Source organism: Arachis ipaensis, chromosome B10, assembly GCF_059453495.1.
Source record: "Arachis ipaensis isolate K30076 ecotype BB chromosome B10, ASM5945349v1, whole genome shotgun sequence".
Lineage (NCBI taxonomy): Eukaryota > Viridiplantae > Streptophyta > Magnoliopsida > Fabales > Fabaceae > Arachis > Arachis ipaensis.
The window spans coordinates 90,506,910-90,525,630 of record NC_142435.1 but is presented as its reverse complement, the minus strand read 5'-3'; positions in this window follow the sequence as shown (position 1 = coordinate 90,525,630).

The window sequence follows — 18,721 nt, the reverse complement described above, 5'->3', positions numbered from 1 at the left end:
GGCTCACCAATCTCTCTAAGCATGAACAATTGCCCATCGTCTTGATTTAATTGCTCATGGGAAGAGTTAAAGTTTGGCCATTAATTATACCACACAAATTCATAGATCAAAGTATTGGTAGGATTAAATATCACGATATTCATCCAACCCCCAATCGAATCCAATGTGAGAAAGAAATTCTAGCATGAATTCCTCGTCCCTCTCTCAAGGATAAGAGGAATTCCAATTATGGATAGCTTTTCTATCAAGACAACTATCTAATTGAATTAAGATTGAAAGCTTTCTAACAAAAATCAAGAGAAAAGAAAGAAGAAGAAGATGAAAACTATTTTTGATCCATTGAATTACAACAGAGCTCTCTAACCCAATGAAAGGGGTTTAGTTGTTCATAGCTCTCAAAATGGAAAATAGAATTGAAAGATACATTGCAGAAGAACAAAAATTGCAGAGAAAGTAAAATTGAATTGGGCAGAGTTTCAGTATCAGTCTCTAAGCCCCCCTAACTAACTTGAACTCTAAGCTATTTATACACTTTCTTCCATTGATCTTCAGTCTTTGAATTGGGCTTTTGGCCTTAATTGAAATGGGTTGAAGTTGCTTCAATGCTGTTGAGGAGAGATGTGCTTTGATTTGCAGAGTTCTGATGTCCACGTTTGAGTCCACGTTTGAGGGCAAACGTTGAGTCAAACGTCCTTCAAAGAAAATGAATTTTGGATGTTTTTAGCAACGTTTGACTCAACGCTGGAGGTGTTTGGGGTCAGAATGCTCATCCACGCGTACGCGTCTCCTACGTGTGTGCGTGGATACAAAATCCCCAATTCCAATTTTGAATCATTTTCGCGTATGTTGGCCTCAACGTTGGACCAACAACGCTCCCTCCAACGTTAATTCATCCATGCGTGCGTGTCACCTACACGTGCGCGTGGATTGCCAAATTTTACACTCAAGCATACGCATAGCATACGCGTGTGTGTCGATGCACTTTTTCAAAATTAAGTTTTAGAGCTCAAATCGCATACGTTGGCCTCAATGTTGGACTGGCAACGTTCCCTCCAACATTGGCCTATCCACGCGTGCGCGTTACTTATGCGTGCGCGTGGATTGTCAAAAATTCACAATCCACGCGTGCGCTTATAGCACGCGTACGCGTCGCCATAGTTTTTCTAATTTTCCAGAAAGCACTTTGTACCAAGCGTTAGAGGTAACGTTGGCTCACTAATACTCCCTCCAACATGGGTATCAGATAATTATGCAGAAGATCCCCTGTTTCATTCCTCTCAACGTTTAAGGCAACGTTGGTGGTCCAATCTTGGCCACCAACGTTGCTTCCTCTTCATCCTTTCCATGACCATTCTTCAACCTCCTTCCATGCATTTCTTCACCTGTCATCAATCAATACATGCATCAAAGCCTTCCTAAAGTCATGAGAAATCTCATCATTCTTAGCACACAAGTAATTATGGCATAGTCCTCATGAAATTGCATAAAAATAACCATGGTTAAATGAATCTAGGCATACATGAATTTTTAACCCAATTGCTTATTTATAGCTCAAGAAAGTGTATAAAATATACTAAAAACAAAAGAAAAAGGCTAGTGAAACTAGCCTAAGATTCCTTAGCATCAGCAAACAGTGGTGATGAGTAAAGAGTGTAGTGCACTTATCCAAAAGGAGTTGCCCACAAAGAGGAAGGATCCAGGGAGTTTTCACATCCCTTGTGCTACAGGGGACACAATAATTGACAGAGGGTTGTGTGATCTTGGAGCAAGTATAAATCTAATGCCCTTATCTCTCATGAGGAAGCTGCAAATCAATGAGTTGAAACCCACAGATGTGATCCTTCAACTGGCTGACAAAACCCAGAAACAAGCACTAGGAGTGGTTGAAAATGTGCTAGTGAAGGTGGGAAAGTACTTCCTCCCCACAGATTTTATTGTTCTTAAGATGGAAGAAAGCTATCTTCACCCAATCATTCTAGGGAGACCATTCTTGGCCACAGCACGAGCACTTATAGATGTTGAGCAAGGAGAGTTGATATTGAGAATACATGATGAACAACTCAACTTCCATGTCTTCAAACCCTCACATGAAGCTGAACAAGAGAACAAAGAGTTGAAGGACGAGCACAAGGAAGTGTTCTTATAGGAAACAAGCAATGAATCACAAGCAGAGCCTCTGGAGACATCCTTGGAAGAAAAGCAAGAAGCTCAAATGATACAGCAACTAAAGAAGTCCAAGAAGGAGCAGAAACCACAAGATCCACAAGGGACAATCAACCAGAACCCTCCTGACACAAGAATCATTGAAGCACCACTTGAAGGAGAGAAGAGAATTGGGAGAAAGATATTAAGGAGATAGAGAAACAAGAAGATCCCTATAGAGGACTTTTCTCCAGGGGACAAAGTGATATCTATCTATTACCCACTGATCCCACCTCATCTTCCTATAATTCCATCTCAGCTGCCCCATGTGTACACAATCAATAGAATCCTTTCCTTGGAGCATGTAGAGATTCTCAAAGAAGCAAGTGGAGATAGATTCACTGTGAGAGGAGAAGACCTGTGACATTACCAACCACCCTGACAAAGGTCAACCGTCAAGCTAATGACGTTAAAAAAGCACTTCATGGGAGGCAACCCATGCTTTATATCCTTTCAGTTTGATTTTTTATTGTAGTTAATAAACTAGTACTCATGATGATTGATTCTAGTTTGACAAACACTCAATTGAATTTTTGCATGTAGCATATAGTGGATAGCAAGTTTTGTGTTGTGACACACATAGGATGATACAAAGATTCATACTATGTACATCCTAGGAGCTTTGATAAAAATTTTTCTTGCACCACATGATCACAAACTACGTTTGCTGTTCATTAAGGTTAAACGCATAACTCATAGGAAGTCAAAGTGATTCAATTTCACGAGTAACGTTTAGATTGTTAGTTGGTTATTGAAATTTCAAAAAGTAGTTAAGTATATTTAATTTTTCCTGCCACCATATAAGACTTAAATTTTGTTTTTTTTCTTTTATTGTTTTGCATAGGAAATGAAGGAAGGGATTATATGAAAATGATAAGACAAGCCAAGGAGGGAGGTTTAGCCACTTCATGAAGGACTAGGCACATGTCCTCAAATAGAGCTCTTTGGGATGATTTGCCATGCAAGCATTGGAGGAATCAATGTGTCTTAACTTCTAACCTTGGAGACCAATCCCAACCACTTCATAAAGTGGTGATCCTTGTACTCACATCACTTCATTTATACACCATCCATTCTCACCCTCCAAAATCAATCTCTACCATTCAATTACCCACCACCTCCTAATATAAATTACCTCCACTTCATATAACCGAAAATATCTCTTACTTTTACACTCCACTTCTTATTGTATTACAAGCCATCTGCATACTCTTTTTACTTTGGCTACTTCCTACCATCAAACTTGCACTCCCTTCTTTCCTAGTTATCATATTGATCACTGATTTACTCTCTACCTCAACCCACCTCATTCACTAGACTCACCATACTCCTTTATACCTATGTATTCGGTTCTTCACCCATGGCACAATCAAGTTCCAAAAGAAGAAAGGGGAAGGAACCTATGGAGCAAGATCCCTTTGATGAAAGGAAATTTAGAACCTTGCATCATGCACTACAATTTGGAAGGATGGCAGACAAGGAGATTGTACATGAGCTAGCCTTTCAATTCAGAGAGAATGAATGCCCAGAAATCAGGGACAAAATTGAAAGGAGAAGGTGGGAACTCCTCTGTGATCCAGCCACAAGAGTGAGTGCAACCCTTGTCAGGGAATTCTACGCAAATGCAGTTAGAGAAGATAAGAATTGTGACTCCTACAAGAGTTATGTGAGGGTGGTGGTGGTGGATTTTAGTCCAATGTCCATCTTGAGAGTTCTTAAGCTACAGAATGTGCCATTTGAAGAAGCTTGCTACCAATCAAGGATAAATAGTGCTCCTAACCATGAGGAAATTATAGGTGACATATGTGCTGCAGGGGCGATTGGGTGAGGGACTCTAAGGGGGCACCTAAGTTTATTAAAAGAGGAGACTTCATCCTGGAGGCCAAAGGTTGGTTCGAGATAGTGAGGAGGTCTATTCTTGCTAGCTCGAACAATTCAGAAGTTAACGTCAGGAGAGCAACAATTGTGCAATGCATAATCAAAGGAGGGAAAATCAAGGTTCACGAGCCTATAGCTCAAGGCATTTGAAATATGGCCGAGAAAAATGATTCTGAAGCTCGACTTGGCTATCTCAGCACTATCTTCCGCCTGTGTGAGAGGGCTAGGGTGGTGTTTGAGGATAATGACACTGAGTAGGTAACAGTTGGTAAACCAATCACTCCTCGACGAATGAACTATATTGTGCCTGCTTAAACTCAATGAAGGCCCCAAAGAAAGAAAAGACCAATGCCACAATCCTCTGAAGGACAAGCCTCAGGAGAACAAGCCCCATTCACCTTGGACATGAGCCAAGTCCAAGAGGCCATTGCCAGCCTATCAAAGCAATACCTAGAGAGCCAAGAGCAACAGAGAAACCTCCAAGTACAAATGATGAAACGACAAGAAGAATTACACTCCCAATTGATGGATCATTGATGAGGGAAAAATGATTCTACACAAACTCACCGGCAAGTGTACTGGATCGCATCAAGTAGTAATAACTCACAAGAGTGAGGTCAATCCCATAGGGATTGATGGATTGAGCAAATTTATTATGGTGATGAATTTAGTTAAGCGAATATTTGATGATTTGGGGTGAAATTCGAGTAACAATCAATAAATTGCAAGAAAATAAAATGCAGGAGGTAAATTGACAGAATTTTAAAGTGCAGAAGGAGTAAATTGCAGAAACTTAAAGTGCAAGAAATTAAAAGAGCTGAAACTTAAATTGCAAGAAAGTTAAATAACTGAAACTTAAAGTACAAGAAATTTAAATTGCTGAAACTAAATTGACAGGAAACTTAAATTGCATGAAGAATAAAGGGATTTGGGTGCTGGAAATCAAAACAGAACTAGAAAATGTAAAGTGCAGTAAACTAAAGAACTCTCAGATGAAGAAATTCAAATCAGGATTTCAGTACCAAAATAGAAATGTAACATTGCAGAAGAATCAAAACAGAATGAAAACTTAGATCAACTTTAAAATCCTAAAAGAGAAATTGACAATTGTAGAAGAGTAACAAAAATAGAAAGAAAATTTAGATCTCAATTGCTCTCTTAACAAAACAGAAAAGAAATTGCAGAAGAAAGAAAATCAGAAAGTAAACTATGATCAGATCTCCAACTTATAAAACTATCAAAGGAAAAATAAAAGAGAACTCCAAGATGAAACAATTCAGAAGAATTATTCAATCCGAAGTCAAAAGACCCAAAAAACAGAAAGTAGAAGTTGCAGAAGAGAGAAAACAAAACAGAAAGGAAAACTCAGATCTGATCTCAATTCTAAAATTCTAAAAGGAAATTTAAAGAGACCTCCCTATGAAATCAAATTCCACTCTATTTATACACTTTCCAATTCTGGCTTTCAGTGCTTGGAGTGGGCTTTTTGGCCTTGTATCAAGTGGATCAGAGTTGCACTTGTTGCTGCTTCCAGGGGAACATTGCGTTCTCAAAGTGAGCGCAGCGTTCATTCCCCCACGCGGGCGCGTCACCTGCGCGTCCGCGTCCCTTTGTGCTTTTTGCTCATCGACGCGTACACGTCACATATGCGTGCGCATCACCATCAACTTCAGCTCCAAACATGCTTGCGCGCCCCTTTCACATGTACGCGTTTTCAGTAGCGTTCTCTTATTAAGCGCTACGTTTGCTTAGTGAACGCTTCCCCACACGTGTGTGTCATGTACACATGCGCATGGGTAGCAAAATCTCAATTCAGGCTTCAACGCCAGCCACGCTTGCACGTGTTTTGTCCCAGTGCACCATCGACGCGTGCGCGTCAAGCATGCGTGCGCGTCAAGCACGCGTGCGCGTCAAGCACGCGTGCGCGTCAAGCACGCGTGCGCATCGATTGCAGAACTTTGCCTCCAATTTTGATTCTTGCCGGAAAACGCTGAGTAAATGAACGTAGCGCTCTCTTTGAAAACGAGCGCCAAACACTTCCACGCGTACGCGTCATGCATGCGTACGCGTGGTTCTTCAAAATTTGCCCCTGACGCGTAAGCGTCCATGCGCATGCACGTCGCTTACTGAGCCACTACAAGAAAAACACCCATTCAGGTACACTTAAAAAGTGTAGCCAAAAGTAAAAAAAATGATGCCTTAGGCTATGGCTACGCTTTCTGGGCTACGGCTACGCTTTTTAGGGTGATTCCTATTCGGCCGTTGTCTATTCTCAAAGGCTACGCTTTTCTGCACCAAGGGCTACGCTTTTGGCGTTTGGGAATAGGGTGCGCTTTTTAGGTGATGCTATCCAGAACAAAAGGCTACACTTTTCAGCTTCCATTTTTGCCAGAATAGGCTACGCTTTTCAACGCTACTGCATCACCTGTAAAGCGTAGCCACATTTTATACCATGGCTACTTTTTATAAGTGTAGCCTTAGGTCCCTCATTGTTTTTTTTAATTTTCTGTATATATATATATATATATATATATATATATAATATTCTAATAATTTTTTGTGCAATATAATATTTAATAATATGATTACATATATAATTCTGTATTTTTAATTAAATGAGTTAAATATTATAAAATAAAAATAAATACACAATTATACTAAAATAAAAAATATTCTAGCAAAGCACAGTAAATACATTCTAAAGATTCACAAGCATTATAATACTATAGTATATTAGTACATAAAACAATAGATCCAACTATCCAATTGAACAATCATTCAACAATAGAGAAAAAAATGAAACATGTCTAAAGTCTAAACTACTAATTTCCATGTATCAATGAATATAAAGAGGATTACAAATTAAGTCTAAAATTAAAATAAATAAAAGAAAAGAGAATAAACAAAGACTTTAGTGCCCTGAGTACTAAGTTCCTATCAGTTGTGTGTACCTGAAAATCATTTGAACATACCCCACAAAGAAAGAGGGTTTTTTTGTTGGAGCCACTTATGTTGCCTGCTAGTGCCTTTACAAAGTGCTGAATAAATTCAGAGTGCCCTTCATAAGTGGCGGCAGTAATGAGATTACCATCCACCACTGTTGCTGGTGTCTGGTTCAACCCAATGAGCACCAGAGGCAACCGGTGCTGGTTTAACAGGAGGAAAAGCGGTAAACTTGTGATCTTTAGCTACACCTGCGGCCGCCAGAATCAACTGTCCGAGGCAAATGGAAGCAAGTGCTTTTCCAAAACTGAAAAACTTGATCACCAGTGCCACAAGAGGATCATGAGCAAGATACTCTGGCGCTCTTCCACCCAGTAACATCACCCTGTCATAGTTTGCAGCATCAATTGAAATCTGGTGGGAAGAAATGCTTTTATTAGCAAACATAAGGACACTCACACGTGAAAGGAAAGACTTTTCCACCCGGTAACATCACCTTGTCATAGCTTGCAGCATCAATTGAAGTCTGATGGGAAGAAATGATTTTATTAGCAAACATAAGGACACTAACACATGAAAGGAAAGAAGTTATGGGAGAAAAGATAAAGAACACTAGCTATTCTATTTAGGTGCAAAACCCTAGCTATTCATTAGATAATGGTTCTATGTCTGCATAACTTGATATGCTTAACCAATAATTTGGAATTAAGAAAATAATCATTTAAAAAGAGAAGTATTAAGACCATACTCACTCACTTTTGCAGTTCATTCAGTATTGGAGAAAGGAAAGTAATCTGGATCTCAAATATATATCCCTTTGCCTCAGCCTCTTTCACGTTAAAAACCTTAGTCAACTCTAAAATATCTCTAAATCACATAGATTAAGCATGAAAAAGGCAAGTATCAATAGATTATAAACCATGGCAATGTGTCAAAATATTGAATATCAAAAAGGAAATGAAATTCACAAGTTATAATGCAGTCAGGGCATAAAAAAAATCAACATAAAAATTAAATTTTAATATATTTTTAGCAGTAAAAGGAATATCTAATGTAACAAACTTCTAAATTATATACAATAAGTTGATTCTGTGTATTGTTAGTATTAAACAGTAACAACATGCCAATATTTGATGGAAAAACCACTATTAATTAGGTGTGTATGAATTTTCTGGTTTTGTAAGAAAATTAATTAGGTGTGTAGAATCTGTTCAATCCCACTTGAAAGACACAGGGTTCTGCAAAATCACTATTTTTCAATGTGTATTTTCATAAATCAATTTGCAGAAACTGGTTTCACATGTATTGAGCATTCAGGATATGCAAATTATTTCAACCATAATAGATTTGCATATAGAAAAATTAGGAATAAGGTAGAAAAACCAAAGCAAAAGTGTCAATGCACATTGGTTATCTCTATAAAGCAATTAAATAAATCAATGCAGATCAATTAAATAAGTGTCGTATCTGAAATAATGAACAAGCCATAAACTAAAGGTACAGTTCTGATCAAGCCTAGAAAAATATAAGTTAATAACAAGAAATTAGCCTTATTAACCAAAGCTGGAAGTTCAGAAGAAACTGAATAAAAGGGCTATAAAAAGCTCACCTTATCCAAATTATCAATGTGAACAGAACTAAGAGGAATTGTTTGGTTACTTACTTTAACTGAGATAAAATTTAAATCTGAATTATATATCAGCAGAAAAACCACAAGAGAAGGACAGGTCAGAAAATTCTATACTTGTTAACAATAATTTAGAAACAAGTTAATCAGATTTATATTTTATAACTCATTAACATAGATATATCTAACTGATTTGGATATCTATGTGCACAAAATTTGTGAAGAAGAACTGAGAATGATAGAACTACTGGCATCCATATTTGGAACAGATGTACAGCTAAAGAAGTGCACAAATAATATTCTAAATTCACTTAACTCAGTTTCTTATATGACATATTTAATTACTAGTTATAAAACAGAAGAGAATTAAGTGCATTTGTATGCTAAACTATTAAAAAAGCATACACTTATTAATTTTTATTACTTTTTAGTTTAATTTTTTTATGTATTACTATTAAAAGGCAAGGAAATATATGTATAGATATAAGACCATTGAATAATTGAAACTATTAAAACATATGTCCTCATATCACTCACTCTCTAGCAAGCTCTACATAAGACCATGCACCATCCTTTAGCTTCTCATCCAATCATAATCCAAAACAAATTAAATAAATTTACACACAAATCAAATCAAAACACATGGAATTAGTTAACAGATAGAGTGAAGAGGAAGTACCTGTAACAACCCTGATTTTCGAGTATGCGAGATCTTTTCCGAAGGCACGGAATCCTCCGGAAGATCAGTAAGGGGAGAACCTCTGATATATCATCAAGTATCTCAATCCTTATTGTCATTATGTCATCTTTAAGATAGATCCTTTTCTTAGGCACGCTCGATAACGTAGTCACAAAAAACCCAGTTTTTGAACCGTATCGGTTAGGAGTTTTGATTCGGTTTTTCGTAAATAGTCTCAGTTTGACGAACCGGACTCGATTCATGAGAGAAGAGAGATAATAGTATAATATTATCATTATATTAGTATTAGAAGCTTCTTGAATGATATTATAAGGTTACCTGGTCTATTTTAGTTAAAAACAGGAAATCGGTTTAACCGGGTTCACAGTTTACTGGTGCAACTTAGCACCGGCACTCTCTGATGACTTTAGCAATTCTAAGGCCTCATTATACATGTTTTATTATCATATTAAATATGTTACTAGTGTCATTTATGCCAGTATCTCAGAAAATAATTTTTAGATGTTTTTACGAGTGTTCCGATACATCTAGTTTTAGTAGTTATACACCTGAGATATTTTAATATTATTTTAATACACCTCCAAGCCATTTAATCACAACTCACCCTACACCCCCAAGACACTCCAAGGCTGTCTCATTTATTCATTTTGGCCGAAAATAACAAGAGAGAAAAGAGAGAAACTTTCATGAACACTTAATCTTCAAAGCTTGATTCCTTCTGAACTAAAACTCAAATCAAAACTCCGATTTCACCAAAATGATCCTCTCTTCTTCCTCTACATAACCATATAACATATCAAGGCTGGAAATAAGGTGATATGGCTGTCTCCCTGCCTCTTCAATTTGGTTTTCAAGGAAAACCATGCAAAACATGTATTTTCTTGGTGTTTTTCCTTAGGAATCATGCTTTACTTGACTTGAGGGCCAAGAAAGGTGAATTTACAGCAAGTCTAAGGTTATAAATAACTTCCTAACATGCTGAGTGAGATTTGGTTAGTTGAGAGTTTTTGGATTTAAAGTTGTTCTTGATGTGATTTAGGAGGAAAAAGTGCTTAAGGACCACCTGAAAGTCTAACCGAATTAGGAGCAGCAAAACTAGGTAGGGTTTTACGAATTTAATCTTGATTGATTGTGGTTGAGTTGTGTAATTATGATATGGTTTGGTTGTTCTTGAAATCGATTGTTTATATGAGTGATTCTTGTTGAAAATTTGGTGAAATTTTGATGAAATTTGATGAAATTCAAGCTATGAACTTGTGTTCTTGTGGCTGCTGGAAAACGAAACCCTAACCCTTAAATTGGAGTTAAATTTGTGTTAAAATCATGTAGAAAAGATGGGATTTTAGTGGCTGGGAATTTATTATGAATTTTGGTAAAAATCCGTTGCTGAAAAGATTAAAAAATGGGTAAAAATAGAGAAAGAATCTGAAGAATTTATGAAGAACACAAAGAACACTTTGAGTGTGGTGAAGAACAATGAAGAACACCTTTTTGATTCATAAAAGGGCAAGGAAGTAATTAATTTGGTGTTTGGGGGGTTATTTTGTAATTTCTGAAAGTTAGGGTGGTTAAAGTAGAAATATTAAAAGTTACGGGTGGTAAAAAATGAATTTTAAAGGTTAAAAGTTAAAGTGGGGTAATTTTCGAAAATTTAATGATAAAATAATAAAATAATGCGAAAAAGACAGTTTTCTGTAAAAGCTTTAGAAAGACAACTTTAAGTGCAGAATCTCATAATTACCTTCATAAAACACTTAGGGAGTGGTAATAACATGTTAGTGAGGCAAAGATAAAAGAAAGATAAAAAGTTGAAGAAAAGATAAAAATCAAAGAAAAGTCTGTAATGTTTTAATGATAGAAAAAAAGTCAGTGACTAGTGAACGAACTAGGGCAACATAGTTAGTCCTTGAGTTGCGGCTAGGGTTAGGTATTATATGAAAAGTTAAACTGTTTTAGTATAGACTTAAAGAACCTATACTTGGGACAGGTTAACTATTCATACCGAAAGTTACATAAGCTTTAAATACATACGTTAAACAGAGAAATCAGAGCAGAGTAGAGAAAACACAGAGAACAGAGTAACCAGAAAAAAGTAAAGAGATACAGAAAAAAGAGTAACCAGAGTAGAATAAAGGGATACAGAGAAAAGAGTAATCTGATAAAGAGAAATGGTTTGAGTTAAGATGTTGTAAAAGTAAAAGCTGTAAAGTTTGTATAGTATGATTGAACAGAGAAAGAAAGAAGTACTGCATAAGAATGTGAATGTGATGATGAATAATGAGAATGATAATGAATGATGATAATGAGAAAAGAGTAATATAACAAAGAGAATAGAGGAGAAGAGTATAAAAATAAAGAGTTAAGCCTTGTGGCATGATATTCTATTATATGTTCATCTGATGCTTTTCTAATGGCCCTAGAGGTCCTGTAGGCCCAGGTTCACCTACAGTGAGTTGTTCTTCCTGTAGGCCGAAGTTCACCTGCAGTGAATATCAATTGTGTATCTCAGGGTGTTGCTACTGTAGGCCGAAGTTCACCTACAGAGAGTAAGCCATATCTAGGACTAGTTCCTGGGTAATGTCGGGCTGCAGGGTGTAAACCAACACGTGAGCTCATGGCCTGCATAGGACAGACATGCATCATACTTGGTTGTGCATTTCCTCTGTTATGATTGTTGTATGAATGTGTGATTTCTTTAATTGTATTTCGTTCTTTGCGTCTGTGTTTTATTTTCTTGTATTCTTTGTTGTGTTCTGCTTTCTGATTTCTTAGTTTCTTTATTTATCTGTATCTTCTGTTTACTATTTCTCTGTATTCTGCTATATGTCTGCTAAGCGACACAGAATTAATGAACTTAACTAATAACTCCGGCCCTACTAAGAACTCCCCAGTTCTTACCCCTTCTCTCTCTCTTCCCTCTTCAGATGGAAGCAGGAGTACCCTTCTGTAACCTACTAATGACCGTTTCGCAAAGAGGATTCCGCTCTACGTAGTCTTCTGAGTCTAGAGTGAACTCCGTTACCTGTTTATATGTATATACTGTGAGACCAGCCAACGTCTACACCCCGTTTGTATGCAAACTTTAACTGAAATCCTGTGTACGAGACTCTTGTTATGTAGTGATGAGCGGATAATTTATACGCTTTTTGGCATTATTTTTACCATGTTTTTAGTAAGATCTAGTTACTTTTAGGGATGTTTTAATTAGTTTTTATGTTAAATTCACATTTCTGGACTTTACTATGAGTTTGTATATTTTTCTGTGATTTCAGGTATTTTCTGGCTGAAATTGAGGGACTTGAGCAAAAATCAGATTCAGAGGTTGAAGAAGGACTGCTGATGCTGTTGGATTCTGACCTCCCTGCACTCAAAGTGGATTTTTTGGAGCTACGGAACTCAAAACGGCGCGATTCCAATTGCGTTGGAAAGTAGACATCCAGGGCTTTCCAGCAATATATAATAGTCTATACTTTGGCCGAGTTTAGATGACGTAAAAGGGCGTTGAACGCCAGTTCTATGCTACTGTCTGGAGTTAAACGCCAGAAACACGTCACAAACCAGAGTTGAATGCCAGAAACACGTTACAACCTGGCGTTCAACTCCAAAAGAAGCCTCTGCACGTGGAAAGCTAAAGCTCAGCCCAAGCACACACCAAGTGGGCCCCAGAAGTGGATTTATGCATCAATTACTTACTTCTGTAAACCCTAGTAGCTAGTTTATTATAAATAGAACTTTTTACTATTGTATTAGACATCCTAGATTGTATTTTTGATCCTGTGATCTCGTTTTGGGGGCTGGCCATTCGGCCATGCCTGGACCTTACACTTATGTATTTTCAACGGTAGAGTTTCTACATTCCACAGATTAAGGTGTGGAGCTCTGCTGTTCCTCATGAATTAATGCAAAGTACTACTGTTTTTCTATTCAACTCAACTTATTCCGCTTCTAAGATATTCATTCGCACTTCAACATGAATGTGATGAACGTGACAATCATCATCATTCCCCCACGAACGCGTGCCTGACAACCACTTCCGTTCCACCTTAGATTGGATGATTATCTCTTGGATCTCTTAATCAGAATCTTCGTGGTATAAGCTAGATTGATAGCAGCATTCATGAGAATCCGGAAAGTCTAAACCTTGTCTGTGGTATTCCGAGTAGGATTCTGGGATTGAATGACTGTGACGAACTTCAAACTCGCGAGTGCTGGGCGTAGTGACAGACGCAAAAGGAGGGTAAATCCTATTCCAGTATGATCGAGAACCTCAGATGATTAGCTGTGCTGTGACAGAGCATTTGGACCATTTTCACAAAAGGATAGGATCCAGCCATTGACCACGGTGATGCCTCCAGATGATTAGCCATGCAGTGACAGCGCATCGGACCATTTTCACAGAGAGGATGAAAAGTAGCCATTGACAACGGTGATGTCCTTACATAAAGCCAGCCATGGAAAGGAGTAAGATTGATTGAATGAAGACAGCAGGAAAGCAGAAGTTCAGAGGAACGAAAGTATCTCCATACGCTTATCTGAAATTATCACCAATGATATACATAAGTATTTCTATCTTTATTTTCTATTTATTTATTATAAATTTTCGAAAACTCCATAATCAATTATTATCCGCCTGACTGAGATTTACAAGGTGACCATAGCTTTCTTCATACCAACAATCTCCGTGGGATCGACCCTTACTCACCTAAGGTTTTATTACTTGGACGACCCAGTGCACTTGCTGGTTAGTTGTATCGAAGTTGTGAATGAAAAATAATTTATTAAGACGTGCGTACAGAGTTTTTGGCGCCGTTGCCTGATATCACAATTTCGTGCACCATGTAGCTGCTTGATGAGGTACCAGAGAGACGTCATATGGCAATGACTGATCGTGCATAGGAGTAGTATATGATGTTCCACCTTTTGATGACATTCGACCCGACTCGAGTTTTGATGACTTAGAACATACTTTCCCTCGCCTTAGTTGTTTAGAGGGACTAGGTGAGTATAGAGTCTAGGCTAGCCAGCGTGCCAGCTTAGGGAGTTCTTGAACAGGTCAGGGCCTGGGATGTTGATGACCGGAATTCACACCCCATTCAAAATTGGTGAATTAGTCCTTTTGGCAAGTGCACCAAAATTATCGTCAAGTAATAACCCACAGAGGAGTGGGATCGTATCCACAGAGATTGGCAAATTCGAGTAGTTTTAATCAATTGATGAATTAGTCAAGCGGATCAATAGGATTGTAGAGTGCAGAGTTGTAAATGACATAAATGTAAATGACTAGAATATAAAGAAAACCAATAAAGTGCAAAAATATAAATGGCAGAAAGTAAAGGGCAGAATCATAAATGACTTGAATGTAAATGGGAATGGGGAATTGCTGAATGTAAAAATAAGCAGTAAACAAATGGATAAAAAAGAATGGGGAAATTCATTGAGATTGGGAGATGTTGTCTCTTTAGATTGAATCTAGCTTATATCCCCTTCAATCATGCAACTCATTGACCTCTTGGCAATCATGGTTGATTGAGCCCCAATCCCTTGGTAACTCAATCTCTCAGATCTTGATCAATAGCCACTTCCTTGGTCTAATTGCTCATGAAGAGAGATATGCTTGGTCCCTGATTATACCACACACCATTATAGGTCCAAGTAGAGGGAGGATTATATGTCACATATCCAAACACCAAAACCCAGATTTTACTCTAGTGTGAGAAGGGATTTCAAGCATGGTTTCATGTTTCCTTTCCCAAGGTTCCCATGAAACCCAATTGCATTCAATATCTTTCCCAAGATAATTGAATACTAAGCATTAAGAACGAAATTCCTTCTAGCAAATCAAAGAGAAGATGAAGAGAAGAAGGATTTCACTATCATCAATCCATCAAGTACAACAGATCTCCCTCTCTCAATGAGAGGGAAGTTAGCTACTCATAGCTCAAAAAGTACTCAAAAGTGAAGTGTAAAAGTGGATCTAAAACTGACTGCTTAACCCCCTTCTTCAGTACTCCTTGGGGGTATTTATACTACTCCAAGTAAAATAAAAGAATTACAAAAGTGAAAAAGAAAAATTACATTTTGGAGGGAAAAAAAGCACTCAATAAGCATGACTTCTCAGCTGGCGTGTGCCTGGCCCTTTTCTGGCGAGTCACGTGCCCTTCATTTCCAGCTTGGCGTGCCACGCCTACTCCTTCAAGTGGCACGCTCGTCCCTCTCTCAACCTTGGCGTGCCACGCCTTCGAACTCAAGTGGCACACCATAGTGGATTTCTTGTGTTGGCGTGCCACGCCTTCGAACTCAAGTGGCATGCCCCTTGCCTTTCTCACTTCTCTTTGCCTCTGGAAACTTGTACTGGCGTGCCACGCCCAAGGTATGGCGTGCCACGCCCTTGCTTTATGCTTGGCTAGGCTTCTCTGGAAAGTTGAACTAGCGTGGCACGCCCAGGGTCTGGCGTGCCACGCCCCTTTTGTGAGTGAGTGGTTCCTTTGTTTGGCGTGCCACGCCACGAGCTCAAGTGGCACGCCCCAATGCTTCTCTCTGAATGACACTGGCGTGCCACGCCTGGTTGCTCAAGTGGCACGCCTAAGTGAAGAATGGTGAGTGGCGTGCCACGCCTTCGATACCAAGTGGCACACCCCATGTAATTGGCCTCCTTCATCCTCTCTGGAAACTTATACCTGCGTGCCACGCCTAAAGGCTGGCGTGCCACGCCCATGATCTTGTCTTGGTTCAAGTAGTTGGCGTGCCACGCCTCAATCTTCAAGTGGCACACCATAGTGAAATGCTAAGGTTGGCGTGGCACGCCTTCGATACCAAGTGGCACGCACAGTCCTTGCTTTTGGTTCTTTGTGCATTAGCGTGCCACGCCTGGTTGCTCAAGTGGCACGCCCAGTCTTCAATTGCCTTCAGCCCCTTCTCTGGATTTTTGTACCAGCGTGCCACGCCATGCTGCTCAGGTGGCACGCTCATGGATTTGTGAACTCTGCAAGCTTGGTGTGCCGTGCCTGGGTTCTCAAGTGGCACGCCTAAGTGACTTCTTGGGGTTGGCGTGCCACGCCTTCGACACCAAGTGGCATGCCATAGTGAAGGTGCTTCTTGGAATGGTGAGTTGGCGTGCCACGCCCCTTTGCTCAAGTGGCACGCCTATAGTAATTGATGGGCCAGGCGTGCCACACCCAGCTTGGCATGCCACGCCCCTTTTGTGTTCTCTATTGTAGCTCTCTTGAATTTTGTAATAGCGTGCCACGCCCAGTCTCTAGCGTGCCAAGCCCACATGCATGCTTGGACTTCTTCTCTGGACTTTAGTACTGGCGTGCCACGCCCAGCTCTTGGCGTGCCACGCCAGTGCATTTTTGTGGCGCTTGCTTTAAGTGGCATGCCAGTTTCACACGCCCAGCTTCTTATTTGTCTTCTACCCAATTTTTTATGCTTTTCTCACCTGAAATTCAGCACAACTCATCTCAAAGTAATATTCATTAAATAATGCATGAATTGTACTGATCAAATGAGATTTATGCTCTTTTATGTTCTTCTTTATGCAAGAAAGAAGGGTAGATGATGCAAGTCATCACAACACCAAACTTAAGTTTTGCTTGTCCCAAACAAATCAATGTGAGTAAAAACCTTTATAACTTGAGGCCTTGGCTTTGAGTGATTGCAATACAACTAAGAGTAAGACTTAGTGTTCAACACATGTATGAATGTTTTAATGTCATCGGAAGCTCTTGGATCCTTGTGGGTTCTTTCAGGTGTAGGCCTTAGGGGTCCTTTCTATTGAAGTAGTAAGGGTTGTTTTGCTTTCTTGACCACGACTCTAAGTGTTTTGTCTCAAGACAATCCTTTATTTAAGCTTTCAATTAGCACTCCCAAACCAGTTGGTTTTAAGGTACTAGGTGTTAAGACACCCCTAAGAATTTACTTGCCCAGGTCTCTTCTTGACACATCTTCACCACAAGCATCTACTAAGATCTTTAATTCTTTTTTTGAGCTTTTTAATATTTCTTTTTCTATCCCAGTAGTTGATGCTCAGAGCCTTGGATCTTTATTGCTTACTACCTTTTGGTTCTATGGATATTCAAGGAACACCCTTTGGCCTTCCCTGGTTATACCTTCTAGGACTGGTTGCTCTTCCATGACTCATTTTCTTTTTAGTTCAACCAAGGTTCTACACTTAGTTTCTTATTTCTTAGTTTGTTTGATAATCCATCTTGGCCTTGGTCTCTCTCATTATTTTTTCACAACTCACAGTGACTCTTATGGGGACAAACTCTACTTATTTATGTTGAAATGAAGACTTAAAATACATGGCATTTTCTTTCTTGAAAAAATAACTCATAAAGACTTCAAACAGGAATTTAAAACTAAGCATAAAGTATAAACTATCCTAGCATAACTATTTAACTTAAACAAGATTTCAGAAGTTAGAAAGTGTCAACCATGGGACTCAACAACCTTGGGCAGCTTCATCTTTAGTTCATTGGCCCCTTCCCTTTGTCCTTCTTCTTGGAGGGAGAAGATCCACCTTCATCTGGCTTGGAGGAACCTTCTTGTGCTTTGGCATCCTTGGGCTTCCAAAATCTGAGCCTCCTCATGTAGGATTTCACATTCTCCTTGTGTTGGTATGCTATTTCCTCTTGCCTTGAGCTAAGTTCCTCTAATTTCTGTATATAGGTGGGGTAGTTGGGGTTCATGTTAGCTACTGCATTGCATAGGTAGCTCAACTTTGTTTGTGGATAGCAATCATATTCCCCTCTGGCTACAGTTCTTGCTTCATAAAGGTGTCTGAATTCAGCAAGGCTCTCCATTTGTTGTAATTGTCGTCTCAGAATCACTCCTAAACTGCCTTACATTTCTCCCCAGTTAATTTAATCTTGTTGCTCCTTGAGATCCTCAAAACCCCCTTAGAGTTGTTGAATGTTTTGGTTGACTTGGCTCCATTATTGTTGTTGAGTTTCCTTGAGTATATTGACATCTTCCCTCAAGTGGTATAGATCTTCCTTCATTTGGTGTACATATCCTTGCAGTTGCTCCTAGTTGAATCCCTCTGGAAATTGCTCATATTGGTATTGTGGTGGTGGTTGAAGTGCTAGGAATTGAGGTTGCTCTTCTGCCTCTTCTTCTAGTTGTTGTTGTTGTTGTTCATGGGCATGAGCTCTTCGTTCTCTGGCCTTGTGGAGTGGGTGAACAGCCACCACTTTGGCCATCTTTTTGGCAGTTATGAACTTGTCTTGCTTCACAAGTACTTCATCAATGATCTTTTCAACTCCAGCCTCATCACATAGCCTCTGTATAATGCTGGGGAATGCCAACCTTGTGTTGTCACTGGTGCATTTTCGCACTTTGTTGATGTTGTTGGCAATCATCTCCCCCAC